Here is a 17,151-nt window from a genome sequence, read left to right on the forward strand (position 1 = left end):
TTCTAGTGCCAGCAGCTCCCTTTGTCACATTTTCACACAGAGAAGAATCTGTGGGACAGACCCACAGTTTGGAGCCTTCTTTAGTTCCTTCTCCAAGGTACTTTCAGGTCAGACCAGGTACTTTTTGTAATACAAGTAGGCTACATGTACAACACTGCCTTTGTCCTATTTTTAAATTCAGTACCACACTTAAGCTAGATAAACTTTATTGATAAAAATATAACGTAAAACATTCTTATAGCCTAATAAAATCTATTTAGTTCTTCACATGTCTGTTAATGTTCAAATAAGATGGTCAATTGTAAAAGAACAAAGCTGTTTCTGTATTCTGGTAGCCCCATTATACAGGTAGTGTGGCTGACGCAGATAGCCATAGGGTTTCAGTGCAAGTGTGGTGCAGTGAAATAAAAAAGGGACAGGAGCAGAAGATTTCATATCCTGGGGACACATGAAGAACAGTATCAAAGGCAGCACAAACATAGGGTTGAGCCCTTGGGTCAATGAGAAGTGACCTCTAATAGAGAAATGCATTCAAATTAACTTACTGCAAAAGCCATGAGCCACAAACAAAGCACTTTAGTTTACTCCATTCTATTGTAGTGAAGACTACAGTGAGCGTTACACTGGAGAGACAAACAAACGCCGTAAGGGAATGTACCAACACCGCAGAGAGGGCAGCTCAGAACCCCAATCTGCTGTACATCTCCATCTCAAAACCACTAACCACTCCTTTGAAGAGAAGGAAATACGGATCTTAGCCAAAGAAAGTGATTTGAGACGGGAGTTAAAGAGGCTGTTTTTGTTAGGAAAGACAATCCATCTTTGAACAGGAATGGGGGGCTTAGACATAACTTATTTCCTATTTATAACTCCATTCTCAGACCTAAATCAAAACAAGGAAACTATGGATACTTAGTCCACCTTTCATCCACTAGATTGTACACATGATTAGAGCAATGACACTCAGATTGCACATAAATATGGAAAACATGGAATGGCATTAAATGTGTCAGTACTCAGTATAGCATTCCCAAACTAACTGTATGAAAGTTGATATGGTAGGCCTAATAGTACATTGGTTACAGGATAGGTGCCAGCCAGTCTTTTTTAAAAACAATTTTATCATCCCACATACTTTTTTTCTCTATGAAGTTGTACAAAACAAGTCTAACCAAACTACAAATTACTTTGGTCGTCTACATGTGTGTGTGTGTGTGTGTGTGTATATATATATATATATATATATATATATATATATATATATATATATATATATATATATATATATATATATATATATATATATATATATATATATATATATATATATATATATATATATATATATATATATATATATATATATATATATATATGTATGTATTTTTTTTTTAACTCATGTTTTTACAGATGTTTATTGGGATATGTCATGAGCCAAGAAGGTGGATCTGCATCATGACCTTAACCTGAAAAGATGAACCCCTGAATTCCAGCTGTCAAAAAAAATTAAAAAAAATCCAGTTGTCATGGCATGATGTGGACACACGGGGGCAGCACTACTCCCTCTCTGCCTCTGTGCGCTCTCACCCTCCTCCTCCTTTGTGCTGATGATGGGTGCTCTCTCCCCCGTGGCACGAGCCGGACTGTCGCACGGTGTCACGCAGAGCAGACAGAGCTTGTGCGGCTCGGACAGTGTGGGCGCACGGCTGTAGCACGCGTTTGCCCCGGGAAAGGACCATGAGCGCACGACAAAACCGGAGCCGAGGAGAGGAGCAGAGCCCGCCACAGGTGAGTGTCCTACCCGCGCAAACTTTAACTTATAGCCTACACCAATTAAAAAGAAACGATAGAAACTACACTTTAGTTTGGTTTGGTGGAAGTTTCTGCAAGGAGACAGCAAAGAAGATGACAGACCTTTGTAAATATCACACTTTTATCATTTGTAGGCTGTTGAAATATTTCTTATTGCGCTTTTTCTATGCCTGCTTTTTGAGCGTTGACATAGACATAGACATCGTGAAAACGTATGATAATAAAACTGTAAGATAAATAACCTATGTCCTATGTTTGAGGCGTTAGCTCCAAAGAGAGAGCTACTAATGAAAACTCATTGAAGGCTAAAGACATTATTATTATTATTATTATTATTAACATTTTCATATCACTTTGTTACTGATATTGGGCTGTGATTTGAATAAAATGCCAGTACCTTTAAGTGATGGTTATTTTATGAAAAATAGCATCCTAATTAGGCTACTATTGTAAGATGCACTTTGAAAACAACATTTTCGCCAAACTTGTTTCATTTTTACCTATTATATGTAAAAATAAATCAATTTTTTGGAAGCCATCTAAATGTACCTCTTGTGAGATTGTGATGAGTCTCTTGTGAAATGTGAGAGTAAACAGTTGAAAGTCAGTCTCTGGTGTGTGCCTGGTGATATCTCTGACTTTACTGCTGTTGTCCTCTTTCCTGCTTCAGAGTCATAGTAGCTGGATTAGGCAGCAAGAAAGGTGAACAGTTATGGCTTAACATTAAGCTGGAAGACTAGTAGAATTCTATGGTCAAAATACAGATTCAGATTTTATGGTAATAATAATGGTAATGGTAATAATATCTTACCGGGCCTTTCCAATGAAATAAAAACTGGCACAAGTTAAACATCTTCTCTATCAACACAAACAAACTAATGTGAAACTAAATTTAAAAAAACTTCAGAAAGTGTTAGCATTATTAAACCCCAAAGATGTGATTGTCATTAGTTGAAAAGACTTTAAGATGTAAGATTAATATGACAAGTTTGTGCAGCCAGTCCCAAACAAGTAATTTGTGGCGCATACACTGCAAGACTTTACTGTAAATTAAGAGCCAAATTCCAACAGTACTTTACTGTTGTTACAGTAAACAGTCCTATACCATAAATCGCAATGATTCTGGGAGAAAAAAAGGTGGGAGAGTTGGAAAACTCCATTACTGTGATTATATATGCTGTCAGCTGCAATGGAAAAATGAGCAATATCAGGTGATAACTGTATTTTAACTGTACTACTGTAAATCTCCCTGAGCATCCTGGGAAAGAAACTTTGAAAAAGAAAATCAGACTGAAGATTTCAAAGGAGCATCTCTTCAGCAGGACTTTTTAGCCAAAACGTAATTTATTTTTTTTTACGTTTTGGAGACATTTTATTTCCCACATGACTGCCTGATTGCCTTTTATACCAGACACAGCAGTAAATATGTGGAAATGTGAAATTTTTTGTGGAGAGTTTTAGACCTGCCTCCCTCAGTCACCACCGGACCACAGACAGCAGCCTCTATGGGTAAGTTACTTTATATTTTAACAAAACCAATACTTTAATATATTGCCTTATATATATTCCAAAGTTTATAATTTAGTGTTGTTCCATTTTTTAGGCATATTTTATTCCCATGCACATGCTGTTTCCAGTGTTTTGCTGTAAGCTACTATCTGGTCTACTTTCTATTACTTCAGTGAACAAACACATATATTGCCTAATGCAGACTGACCTTTGTGGGTTGTAGGGCTGTATTTTAATTTTATTTTGGGCAGGTTCCTACACGGACAGACGGGCCCCACGACAGGGAGAGAGACAGAGAGAGAAGAGCAGGGCAGGAACAGGTACGTTTAAAGGTCTTTCCCAGTCAATATGAACTATCCCTCATTTAGTATTTCATAAACTAGCACTAGCCTTTAGCTGTGAGCTAAAACAAAGCTAACTTTTTGTCAGTTCTTATTTCAGGCTGTTTCTGCTCAGCGTTTGTCAGTGCAGGGGGCTGGGCTACACAGCATGATGGACATTAAGCTGGTAAGAACATTAATTATGTTTAGTTTATAATGCTTTTTAAAAAAATGTATGGATAGTAAAAACTCTAATGGTACTACAGTGCCATTTCATTTTGTTTGTCTTCAATACTGAGTATTCTAATCTGTGTGACCATCAGGAGATCTCTGATCTCTGACTGCTTCAAATGATGTTCTGTTTGTATGAAGCACAGTGTGTTTCTATTACTAAGTTCAACCTCAGTCTGATGCTGGACTCTCTACATAGTCCAGAGGTAGGAATTTCAAACCACACTGTAAAGTACCTGATATCTGAATGTCAGGTAACTTATCACATATTTATTTGTTTATCTTAGTATTCAAATTATTTGACTAATTGTTGTTTTGTACAGTGATTAGTTTACATACACTTTTTTTCACTGTCTGACATGAAAACAGGCTAAACCTTTCCTGTTTTAGGTCAATTAGGATTATCAAAATTATGTCTATTGGTAAAAAGCCAGAATAATGAGAGAAGGATTTTAAAGAAAATTTTTAGATACTTTCTTCAAAGTCAGAAGTACATTTCATTAGTATTTGGTACCATTGCCTCTAAACTATGACTTGTGTTAAACCATTCTGGATATCCTTCCACAAGCTTCTCACATGGTTGGCAGGAATTTTGGCCCATTCCTCCTGACAGAACTGGTGTAACTGAGCCAACTTTGTAGGCCGCCTTGCTCACTCATGCCTTTTCAGGTCTGACCATACATTTCCAATCGGACTTAGAGGGGGGCTTAGCGAGGGCCTCCACAAAACTTTGACTCTGTTATCCTTACGCCTCTCTGTAACCAGTTTGGCAGTATGCTTTGGGTCATTCTCCATTTGGAAGACCCCACATAACTTCCTGGCTGATGTCTTGAGATGTTGCTTCAGTATTTCAACATAATGTTCTTTTCTCATGATGCCATTTATTTTGTGAAGTGCACCAGTCCCTCCTGCAGCAAAACAATCCCACAGCATGATGCTGCCACAACTGTATTTCACAGTTGGGATGGTGTTCTCAGGCTTGCAAGCTTCCCCCTTTTTACTCCAAATGTAACAATGTTCATTATGATCAAACAGTTCAATTTTAGTTTCATCAGACCACATGACATATCTCCAAAAATTAAGGCCTTTGTCCCTGTGTGCATTTGCAAACTGTACTCTGGCTTTTTTATGTGTCTTTTGGAGTAATGGCTTCTTCCTGGTAGAGTGGCCTTTCAGCTCATGTCGGTACAGTACTCGTTTCACTCTTACCATTTTCAGCCAGCATCTTCACAAGGCCTTTTGCTTTTGTTCTTGGATTGATGTACACATTTCCTTCATCTCTGGAACTCCTTTGTGAGCAGTATGATGGCTGGACATTCCCATGGTGTTTATACTTGCATATAAATGTTTGAACAAATGAATGTGGCACCTTCAGGCATCTGAAAATTGCACCCAGAGATGAACCAGACATGTGCAAGTCCACAATTCTCTTCCTGATATCTTGGCTGATTTCTAGTGAGTTTCCCATAATGTTACACAATTAAGCAGTGTGTCAATAAACCTATCATGACATGACATCATCATCTGGGTTTTCTCAAATTGTTTAAATGCGTAGTAATCTTACTGTATGTAAAAGTATGACTTTGAAAAAAGTAATGAAAAATTGTCTAATAAAATCCTTCTCACTTTATTCTTGCATTTAGCAAATAAAAATTATTTTGGTAACCCTAATTGACCTAAAACATAAAAAGTTTTGTCTGATTTCATGTCAGACAGTGAGGGAAAAAAAGTATATGTGTCTTTTTATATAGTGTATGTAATCTTCTGGTTTCAACTGTGTGTTTTAGATAAGCTGCGTCAGTGTCAAGAGGAGGACCACCTGAAGAGTAAAGGGACAGCTGTTGGTTGTTTTAATAAATAAATTTTGTCTTAAAATATCTGCTTCTGCATTATTGTTTTTTTGTATGGAGCATGGTTTCGTATATTCTGATTTAAAAAAAACAAACACACACCCCCCTCCCAAAAAAACCCAAAACTGTACATTTTCAACTGTATTGTATGTATGTAAAATACAGTAATATCAAGAAAGTGATAAATTATGATCACTTACAGGCAGCACATTTGCCTGTAATTTACTGTTAATTTACCCTTCCCAGTTTTCCAGTGTAAAATTGGATATTTCTTCCAAAAACTGTAAGTCTCCCATAGAGTTATAAAGGCCCCTGTTGTCCATCTGAACTGAGACATTATCAAATTCTAAGAACTTGAACGCAGCCTGTACAAGAGGCTATTATGAGGTGTGTCTCAGAATTTATGATTAAATAAGATGTAATGAAATCTTTGCATCATAATTTGGTGCACAGGTCTAGCCATGTTGATCTCTTGGTTTATAGTGGGCTTCCATGACATTGTTTACAACAATACGACTACAGTGACAACACAATAACAACATGACCATTGATAAGTGTGGAAATATGTTCCATGATAAAAAATATGTGTGTAAATATAATTATATAATAAACTTTTATAATGCATTGACGCTAAATTATCAGTCAATATGATCAATGACGATAAGAGCTCTGTGAACACATGCATACCGGATCTACTTTTGTTTGCATAAGATTACGTACTGTTTATTTATGTATTCAGTTGGTCAGGATTACAGAACAGAAAAGTGTACAAACCTTTGGAATTGGCAAGAGTTGTTGAACATTTTGGCGGGAATAATACTGGGGATATCCAAATCTCTTGATACAATATTTTCACAATATGCATCTCACTGTACGATATTTATTGTGGTATTTTGTGGTAGCTAATACCATTGTCATTATGCTACTTGACAAGCCTTTGGTTCTGTCATAATAGATTTAAAAGTGCTTAATATTATTTCTTCATATAGTCTGCAGTGAAACAACCTAACAGTTCATGGTCTATATAGTTCTCTCGTTTCTCTCGTAAGCAAAGAGAGTTGTAATACTCAAGTGGTACTCGCATCTGAGTATAAGTCAAACCCCCGGCCAAATTATGAAAAAAAGTGCGACTTATAGTCCGGAAAATACGGTAAATGTTCTTGCTTTGCCCAAAATGTTGCCCACTATTGCATAATCTCCATAGAGAAAGGCAGATGGAGACGCCAAGCCGAGTTACAGGTCAGATCTGTGGACAATAAGAAACCTTGTTTTTGAGGTATTTTTGAGCAATAAAGACCATATAGACCCAATAAAGTGCAGCAGGTAGCGCACCACCAAAAAACCACAGAAAAAGTTACGTAGTCCACCTTTAATATTGTACCCAATCACAATTTCACGATTTCTTTTTATTTATTTTTTTACTTACACATTAACCAAAAACATTTATGAAAAGTGTGTTTTCTTTATAGATTACAAAGTAGAGCTATGCATTTAATTGAATTTTTATTAAATCAAGATCCAGTCATTTCAGTTAAGTTCAAAATTGTGATCTTGGCTTCAAGAAAATGTTGATTTGCTTTGTTTTGGCACAATACCCCAAAGTACCAAATTATTGGTATTTAGTAGAAGTAGTTATTTATCTACATATAAGATTTGTTATGGTTAATTTATTCCAGTTTATTATGGTTAATTTATTCCAATTTCATCATACATACATGTCATACATTTCACCATAAATAAACATTTAAAAGAAAGTTGAAAAAAAAAAAAATGTTTAGAAGATTTTAATGATGCCACTCCCAATTATTTGGTTAATTGAAGGTCATGAAGGTGGTAGACTCCCCACCAGAGAAGTGATGTAGTGCAGCTTTAACAACAAAAAATCCTTGATATAATGCATCAAATAATGTGTGAATACAAAACCATTCGTTCTCCATCTCCTAGCAGGGCACTAGTTCAGATGACTCAAACATAGAAAGATGTCTCTCTGGCTTCTTTGCAGCCATAAGCATTTGTAAATGACTCAAAGGAGAAACAGACTGGTGTGGATGAACTAGAGCCTGCGGGTGCACCCAGGTTAGCCCCCTCTGGCACCCTAAACTGGGGCACAGCATTAGTCACAGCAGCTGAGTCTGTTTTCAGTCCCCTCCTCTGATTAAGCGCCCCCTGTGGACATTTGGGAGAGAGTCTGCGCCTCCAGGTTAATTTGAGGTGGTCTGTGCCAACTCATTAGCCCAATTCCCAAAGCGGCAAGGCTCATTCATTAACGCTGTCAATCCGCCTCGTACCTGTCACTGGAGTTATGCACCTCAATTTTCAGTATACAGCAAGGGTTTAGGCTGTCAAATTTGTTGTTAGTAAGATAACTCATCTTGTTTGTTTTAATTGCATGCAATCAGAAATGGTCAGTATGGGCCAAGAGACATTCTCAGTGTGAAACCAAATGCTGTAGATGTAAGAATTTAATATATGCAATATAACGATGTGTGAAGGACTGCAGTAATCAAAAGAAATAGCAAATCTAATCACAATTTGGATTTATCAGCTAGTTATGATACTTCAACTTGACATTTTCATCTAAATGTTCCAGTTGGCACTCATAGAAAACAATGTGAAGAACTTATGCTCTGTCAGTTAAGATGGATTAGTGATTTTTGTTGTGTGACCAGCTAATGTAGGTTGTTATGTTGTCACAATACTACTTCTAAATTGATTTTGATATTAAAGGAGACTAGACTTGATAATCGACACCACTTTAAAGACCACAATAATAAAAATGTTCTCGTTAACAATGGACAATGGAATGTAACTTTCAACACTAAATAATAGTACTTTCTTTATGTTACAGCATGTCCTATAGTATACTGATAAAACTCAAGATTATTTTAAAACTGTTTTTGAAAGTCCAGTTTTTTTTCCCCAAATTAGTTTTTGGTTTGGATACTAGTTTTTCATGACCAAATTGAAATTGCGACCTTAAAAAATTGAGTATCTCATTCTACTTAAGTATGATGCAATGACAAGTAATACAGTAAGTAGGTGCTTGATGCTCTCTGACAGTTTAATGGGGAAGTTTGTCTGAGCTGTGGTGATGCATTCATTCTCTTTCATATTTATTATTAGAACTGTTATATACAAGTAGCTCAACTCTCAGACACTTCTGAATTCTGACAGCGTGAGCGATGGTGTGAAGAAGCACAGACAGGAAAGCATTGGCCTGTACTTAACATGTTGTCGATGGGTTGTTTTTGTCTCTTTAAAGTAACTCTTTACATTTCTGCACATTTTCTATTTCAGTCATTTTACTCAATATCGTACCTTTAATAATGGCACTTGAATGACCTGACACTTAAATTGATCTATTCTTCGCAGTTTATCTTGTTCATAATTGGTTTCCAAATGCTTGTCTTCCTACAGCATTTTAATCCCCACAGAGCAGAGGGACATTGTCAGGAACAAATGGAAAAGCAATCTATTCAAACTCCAGTAGTAACAATTTCCTTCCTGCTATCATTCTTTGTCTTCTTAGATGTGCAGGAAGGTAGTGTGTTTTCAGTCCATCAGTGGAGGACCTGCAGCCTTATTGTGACCACGCTGGTACGCTCAATTAGATGCTCACAGCCCATTAACCTAACCCACGCTCACAGTTGCAACTTGTTCTAGTCATCTGTGCAGCTGGCAGCTCTTCAGCGACACAGTAATAGCCGTTTGAACAGTCAGAGGTGGCATTATCGATGGGTAAAATATTTCAAAACTGTCATATGCAAGTGGGGATGGGACGATATTAAAATTTAGACTCACTTATTGTGAACAAAATAGTCGTGATTATCAATATTATCACAATAATTATTAAACCAAGGCAGTATAATGTCCTCATATGTGGACACAAGGACCTTGCAGAGAAAAAAAAAATTGTATTGTGGTCTAGACAACCCAAAATGTGTTGTACACATGTGTGGACGCCAGGTCCTAGGAGGTTATAGGTTTTCAAACTCATGATTGTTGTAAAATCATGCGCTGCTGCTAGCAAGGTGTGCAGTCACCTGTGCAAAGTGCTGTTCAGTTAGCGCTAACCTAGCAATAGCAAAGTCAACACAAAGACGGATTCATACAAATCCAAACTAACACAAACTGCATCCAGTAGTTTATTTCACATGGTGTGTTACTTACAATGGATATTTTCGGCTCAAGTTTGTCAAACAATGCAGGATTGTTGTCTCGTCAATGCGTGTGTAAGCTGTTGCTGGTGTTTTCTCTTGGAGCCATATCTTTTTTGGCAGCCTTTGTGGATTGGTGGCTCATCTTGTTGGTCTTGTGTTTCAAATCCATAATAATTCCACACATGAGACTTCACCTTCTTGAGTGGAGGATATAGATGCGCGCCATTACTGGGATCCCGATCCACTGCCTGCCCACTAGCCATGATGGTGGCTGACGGTGATGAAGAACCATCCCCAATTCAGAATAGTCACAAAAGATAACAAGTGTCATTGCTATGACTGAAGACCCCCTTGTGGACAAACACCAGAACTAACATCTAAACATTGTATTGAAACTGGAAACATGAGGCAGTCTGCTGCCATAAAGGCGATTATAATCATGTGTGATGATCACGATTATTTAAAAATGCCACAAATGATTAATTGTGGACCTTTTTTATAGTATATTGCCCCATTCCTATGTGCAAGGCAGGGTGAATGGGGTGTTTTAGCAAGAGGACTCTGTTACATTTGCTGAAGTACATTCACTTGAGCAGATACATTATTTTTGCTCATACTTGACTTACAACAGTATAATAGTAATCTTGCATGAGTAAAAAATAAGGTTACACTTCCAGCTGTGAGTAAGTCTGTAAGTGACAAAAAATGTATGTGAACAATATTAAATGATTGAAACATTTTTGTTTCTGGAACTGTTCCCTCAGATATGGGATGGCAGTAGATTGGTAGAGTGCTCGTTCTCTGGTCAGTGGTTCCCAGCTCTAACATAAAAACAAAAACAAAACAAAAAAGGCATTGTTCGTAGAACAGTCAGATCCCCTGGATCATAGGTTGGTGGTTTGATCAGCTTCCACAGTCCCACAGATTAATACCGGTGTTGTGTCCTTGGGCAAGACACACCCACTTTGCCCCCAGAGTCTGCATGCACCGGTGCATGAATGGTGGAAAAGTGCGATATAAATTTGACCAGTTACCATTTATATTATTTTCTCATTTTGTGGTCTATCTATATTGTGTGCATTATTTTATATTTTGTCCTTCTAATTGACTTCAAAAAGATAAATTTGATTATTTAAACAGTTCTTACAATTATAGTTTATGAAGAAGTAATCTTCATAAATACTTTTTTAAATGTATTGGACTACAACTTTGTACTTGCTCTTGAGTAATGATATTTTGAAACAACAGTACTGTTACCTAAATACAGTTTTGAGTACTTTAGCCACCTCTGGTTATAGCTCAGACTGAGCAGTGCACTGGATGTATGTAATGTACTTTCTACCTTCATTAGAACTCATTTGGAGGTAATGAGTTAATTCCCTGCAGGACCAGTCCAACAGGGCCTGTCATAGCAGCTATTCCAGTCACATGGCCCACTTGTCCACAGTCATGTGCAGAGATCACCAGTACGTAGAAGTGGGCACATTATAACAAATATGAATAATAACCAGGAGATTTTATAAGAAGCTATGGAGATTACTGTTTACAATTAAAGGCTCTGTACCAGATTTTTTATTTTCTTTAAAAATGTGAAAAACAGTGGCCCAAAGTTGTTCCTCACTTACCTAATGCTTTGTGAGCATCTTAATTATTCACAAAGATGAGTTTGTAAGTGCTTTTCAAGAGTGGAATTTTATTATAACAACCAGCATCCTAACCACACACTTCCTGATCATCAGACAATCAAATGCTTTATAATTAGATGCTGACAGTAGCAGACGTTTGACTGGGGCATGACAAATGTTGCTCAAATACATGGAATAAATCAGGCACTTTAAAAATGCTGCAAAAAGAGCTGAATAAAACCGAAAATAGCTGTCATAAACTCCAAATAAGGGTATTAAACGTATTCGTCTTTCACTGATTCAATTATAGATGGTTAATTGAAAAATATTTGATGTCATGTGTTGTCCATCCATCCATTTATCCATCCCTTATCTCTAAGGGAGCGCCCAGCCACCCTGTGGAGCAAACTCATTTCGACTGCTTCTATCCACAGTCTTGTCTTTTTGGTTATTACCCAAAGCTCATGACCATAGGGGAAAGTAGGAACGTAACCGGTAAATCAAGAGCTTTGCCTTTTGACTCAGCTCCTTCTTTACCACAACCAATACAGCAACCACATCATTGCAGACGCTGCCCCAATCCACCTGTCAATCTTACATTCTATCCTTCCCTCACTTGTGAACAAGACCCAGAAATACTTGAACTCCTCCAGGGCAAGCCACCTTTTTCTGGTCGAGAACCATGGCCTCAGATTTGGAGGTGCTGATTTTCATCCCAACCGCTTCACACTCACATGCAAACTCCCCCAGTGCATGTTGCAGGTTCTGCATGGTTCAATGAAGTCATCAGGACAACATCATCTACAAACTGCAGAGATGAGATCCTGTTGTCACCAAACCGGACCCCCTCTGGGACTAGACTGTGCCTAGGAATTCTGTCCATAAAAACAATAAACAAGCAGAGGTTGAAAATTGAAATGGATAAAACAAAAAATTAAATTAATGAAATGTTCTCAAGTGGAATAAAGAAAAAAATATTTTTAGCAATGATAATATGAATCAGGGGAAAATCTGAAAGTTATTGGCTTTTAAATTAAGAAAAACAACAATTGTATAATACAACTCACAAAAAAAGGATCCCCAAACAGATACTATTTAATTTAGTGTCAAAATTGGAAAATATTCAACAAGGATTTTTGATATTCTATAGACAATTATACACATATGAAGACGGTAGTCTCGCATTTTTGGATACAATTAAACTACCAAAAGTAAATGAAGAACGAAACAAAAACTTGATCTCAGAAATAACTGAACTTGAAATTAAAAAGGCCATTTCTGATTGTAAAACCAGCAAAGCGCCAGGGCCGGATGGCTTTCCCTCTGTGGTATAAGGAGATGAAGGACCTTATTGTCTCTATTATGACAACCTTATTCAGTCACGTTCTAAAATGGCCGCAGTGCCTCCATCTTGAAATGAGGCATTTATTTCATTGATTGCAATGGAGGGAAAGGATAAACTCAAGAGTGGGAGCTAGGAAAATTTAAATTCCATCAGTCATTTATAAGGGTGATTTGAGCTTTATATAAATGTCCAAAAGCAAGAATTAAAATAGACCTAGAGAGAGGAAATAGACAGGGATGCTGGGGTGGAGATGTTTGGCCAAGAACACAAAATCTCTTTATTTGCAGATGATGTGTTGATATACTTGACAAATCCAGACTCATCTTTTCTAAGTCTTCTTACTTACCTGGACACATTTGGTTCAATATTGGGGTATAAAGTGAATATTTCTAAAACACAGCTACTTAGTTTTAATTACACACCTACTCAGTCACTAACTTCTAAAATTCTGTTAAACTGTGAATTTGAATATATAGAATATCTTGGAGTGAATGTTCCAAAGGATTTATCAAAATTGTATGATGTGGACTTAACGCCCTTATGCTAGAAAATTAAAAATGATATTAGAAAATGGGATTTGATACCAATATTTAGTTTTGAATCACGAGTCGAAACTGTTGAAATGAACATTTTACCTCGGATGACGTATCGATTTCAAACACGTCCAATCCAAATTAGTGATGAACAATTCAATAAGTGGGATGAATTAATCTGCAGGTTTTTTTGGCAGGGTAGGAGCCCAAGATGGAGACTAAAGACTCTTCGGTTAGCTAAGGAGAAAGGGGGCCTTGCTTTGCCCTGTTTGAAGGATTATTACACCTCAACCCAAATTAGAACCCTGGTGTATTGGTGTAATACAGATTACAAACTCAGGTGGAAGCAAATAGAAATAAAAATGTCTAATGAATGCCCAATCCAGGCCATACTGGATCAGTGGATCAATTTACTATTGAAACTTTGGTTAAGTTTTATTTAAAGAAAAAAACTTGCATGAACCAATTAAAATATTTTTCTAATTACCTTGATTTTGCACCAAACACATTGGAGACTTTTTCAATCAATTCAATTTGAATAATAACGACAGATTTCTTACATAACAAGCCAAAAGATAAACATTTTTTTGAAATACCTATATTGAAGATCTTTATTAAGGATGGAGGAAGGATTTATCAGGATAATTCTGCTCTGAAGTTGATTTCTAGATTATATAAGGACTTTCAGGACATTAAAATTTCAAACACAGACTATATTAAACAAAAATGGGAAGGGGAAGCAAATATGGTTATGTCATCGAATGAAACCTGGATGAAACACAGTCCTTTCCAATGGAAGATCTCCAGTTCAAATTCATGTATTTTTGGCTGGAAGTGTTATAAAGCAGATACTTTACTTTGATCAAAGTTGAGAATAATATTTAATTTACAAGTGTTTTTAAATTGGGACGAATTATTGTTTGGACTTTTATATTCTGTGGACTCAGGCACTGAGATGGTTCATTTGTTTGGTATGTTGAGTTTAGCAGCACAGAAGTCAATAACTAAAAGATGGTTAAAGACATGCCCCGACCCTGGACGATTGGCACAACATGATATTCTCAATCTTTGTTATGGAACAGATTACAATGTACAACAGGCTTCAAATGGACAAATTTGACAAGATATGGGAGAAATGGAAATCTTATATTTTGCCTTATTATGTATGTTAAGTAAAATTCTTGAAAAAAAAAAAAAATCCCATCCCACAGGACCTGTTTGCCATGGGTGACCCTACCAGGGGCATGAAGCCCCAACGACAGGATCATTTGGGTGCTCAAACCTCTCCACCACATTAAGGTGGCGATTCAAGGAGGGGTGGGGTCATGTATTGTATTTTATGTATTTCTGTTAGGAAGCTGGAGGAGGAGATGTCATGCAAGCAGCTTTCATGTCAGCATTATTTGTCCATAACTCATATTACAAATGTCTGAGCTTTGTGTTCTGCTGTCTTGTCTGTCATCTTACATCTTAAATGAATAATGACAAAGTACTCACAAGAAATATTATAACTCTTTCCATCACACTATGTCTGACTTTATAACATTTACATTTTTTTTTTGACCAATAGCTTTCAGATGTTAGGCATTCCCCAGTTTTAAGTCGACTAGAATTTTTTCTCAGTTTTCCCAGATATTTTACATTTTTTTTTTAAATCTAAAGGCAGCTGGCATATTTTCTGCTAATAAATCATGTAAAAACTTGAACATGTGACATTTGTAAAGTTTATTTTGTTCATATTTAGAAGGCCGTTTGTCTGCCGCTTCAGTGCTCTGATAAGAGGCCGCGTGGTATTTCCAGAGTAGTACAGGCAAGTACTATTTAACATTTACCAAGAGCTGCATAGGGCCCTTTAACATTTGTACTCATATTTAACTCATAGTGGCACCGGCAAAGAGACCAATTTCAGCTCTCACAATAGCTGTCAAAAGTACCCAGAATGCATCACGGCCACTCAGACTAGTTGATGGATTGTGAAGGAACAGTCTGTCAGTGCTGTGTTATCAGGATTTGCACCTGCTCACACAGCGGCAACTGGACACATCTGCTATCACTCAGTTTGCTTTAGATTCTTAGAAGTGGAAATATGAATCAAAACACATTTTATACCTCATTAAAATGTATAATATATAAACATAAATTTAATGGAATGTAAAAAATGTTTTCTTGTGTTTTATAATCTTGACAGTATCTCACTCTCAAACCTTCCCTCACTTGTGATCAAAACCTCGAAACACTTACTTGCTGTATCATACTGTTGTGGTAAAGAAGGAGCTGAGTCGAAAGACAAAGCTGTCAATTTACCAGTCACACTACATCCCTACCCTCACCTATGGTCATGAGCTTTGGGTAATGCCCAAAAGGACAAGATCGCGGATACAAGTGGTTGAAATGAGTTTCTTCCGCAGGGTGGCTGGGCGCTCCCTTAGATAGGGTGATGAGCTCAGTCACATGGAGGATCTCGGAGTAGAGCTGTTGTTCCTCCATGTTGAGAGGAGCCAGCTGAGGTGGCTCAGGCATCTGTTCCGGATGCCTCCTGGACACCTCCCTGGAGAGATGTTTTGAGCACGTCCCACCGAGAGGAGACCCCGAGGAAGACCCAGGGTACGCTGGAGGGACTATGTCTCTCGGCTGGCCTGGGAACGCCTCGGATCCTCCTGGAAGAGCTGGAGGAAGTGTGTGGAAAGGGAAGTCTGGGCCTCCCTGTTGAAACTGCTGTCTCCGCGACCCGGCCCCAGATAAAGCAGAAGAAAATGGATGGATGGATAATCTTGACAAGCCTTTCCAAGTTCTACACTCGAGTCAATATCCATTCACATGCATGACAAAAATAAATATTGGTTATTAGGGTTGTCCAAAATCAGATGCTAAACATTACTAAAACTAGTGTTAAAAATAGGACTCATTTGAGCAGGTATCGATACTAGAGATAGACTGATATTTGGGCTTTTTGGCATATTGGCTAATGGCCTGAAATCTCCAGCACAGGCCGATATTTTGTTTTGGTCAATTTGCTCCCTAGAACATACACACAAAGCTTTATATTAACACTTAAATACGAAGCGACAACTGCACTAAATATAAAATATTGGCAGAGGTTATCACCATCGGTTGCTCTGGATTATAAACAATCGGTATCGTCATTGTCCATGAAAAAAACAAAAACAAAACAAAAATGGGCAGGTGGCATAAGGTCAGGTGATAGTAACTGAGTTTAGTCATTTCGGATCATATATTTTTGAAAAAATTATGAACGTCAGTCATAAGTACTGGCATAGTTTATCGGCCATTGGCAACTCTGGGTTTGAAAATATCGGTATTGCATTGGTCATGCAAAAACCTATATTGGTCAATCAAAATGCTCTGGCTTTGACACCAATAACTGCACAAATACTGTAATTTTACCAATTAGTGTAAATGCTTTGTCTGGGATCCTGCATACACACTTCATCAATACTTTATGAAGATGTGAGTATGGTCACCTGTGAATCTCCCAGTTTTAAGATGGGCGTGATTGACAGGTGGATTAGCCAATCAGGGACATGCATGGTCCGTCCATACCAGGAAAAATAAAGGGAAAAAAATACCATAAGGGACTGAGAAACATGGCAGATTTCTGCAGAATCAATGAGCTAAGCATTAAACTGTGTTAATCTGAGGTGAGATAAATGTGATTTTATTTGTAAGTCGTGGTGATCAATGAGCCCCTTTATTTCACGTGTCACTGAAATGAACAAATCTGATTGCATGATCACGTTGGCTGAAC

At 37.3% G+C, this 17,151-nt stretch overlaps 1 protein-coding gene across 1 annotated transcript in view; it reads left to right on the plus strand.

The window, feature by feature from the left end:
• Positions 1-1,658: 1,658 nt before the first annotated feature.
• The window catches only part of si:dkey-247m21.3 (5-hydroxytryptamine receptor 4), a 68,011-nt gene continuing 52,518 nt past the window's right edge, over positions 1,659-17,151 (plus strand). The window contains exon 1 of the mRNA XM_033976331.2: positions 1,659-1,788. The gene's annotated coding sequence lies outside the window, so the exon portion shown is untranslated. The remainder of the gene's footprint in view (positions 1,789-17,151) is intronic.

This window comes from Periophthalmus magnuspinnatus, chromosome 12, assembly GCF_009829125.3.
Source record: "Periophthalmus magnuspinnatus isolate fPerMag1 chromosome 12, fPerMag1.2.pri, whole genome shotgun sequence".
Classification (NCBI taxonomy): Eukaryota; Metazoa; Chordata; class Actinopteri; order Gobiiformes; family Gobiidae; genus Periophthalmus; species Periophthalmus magnuspinnatus.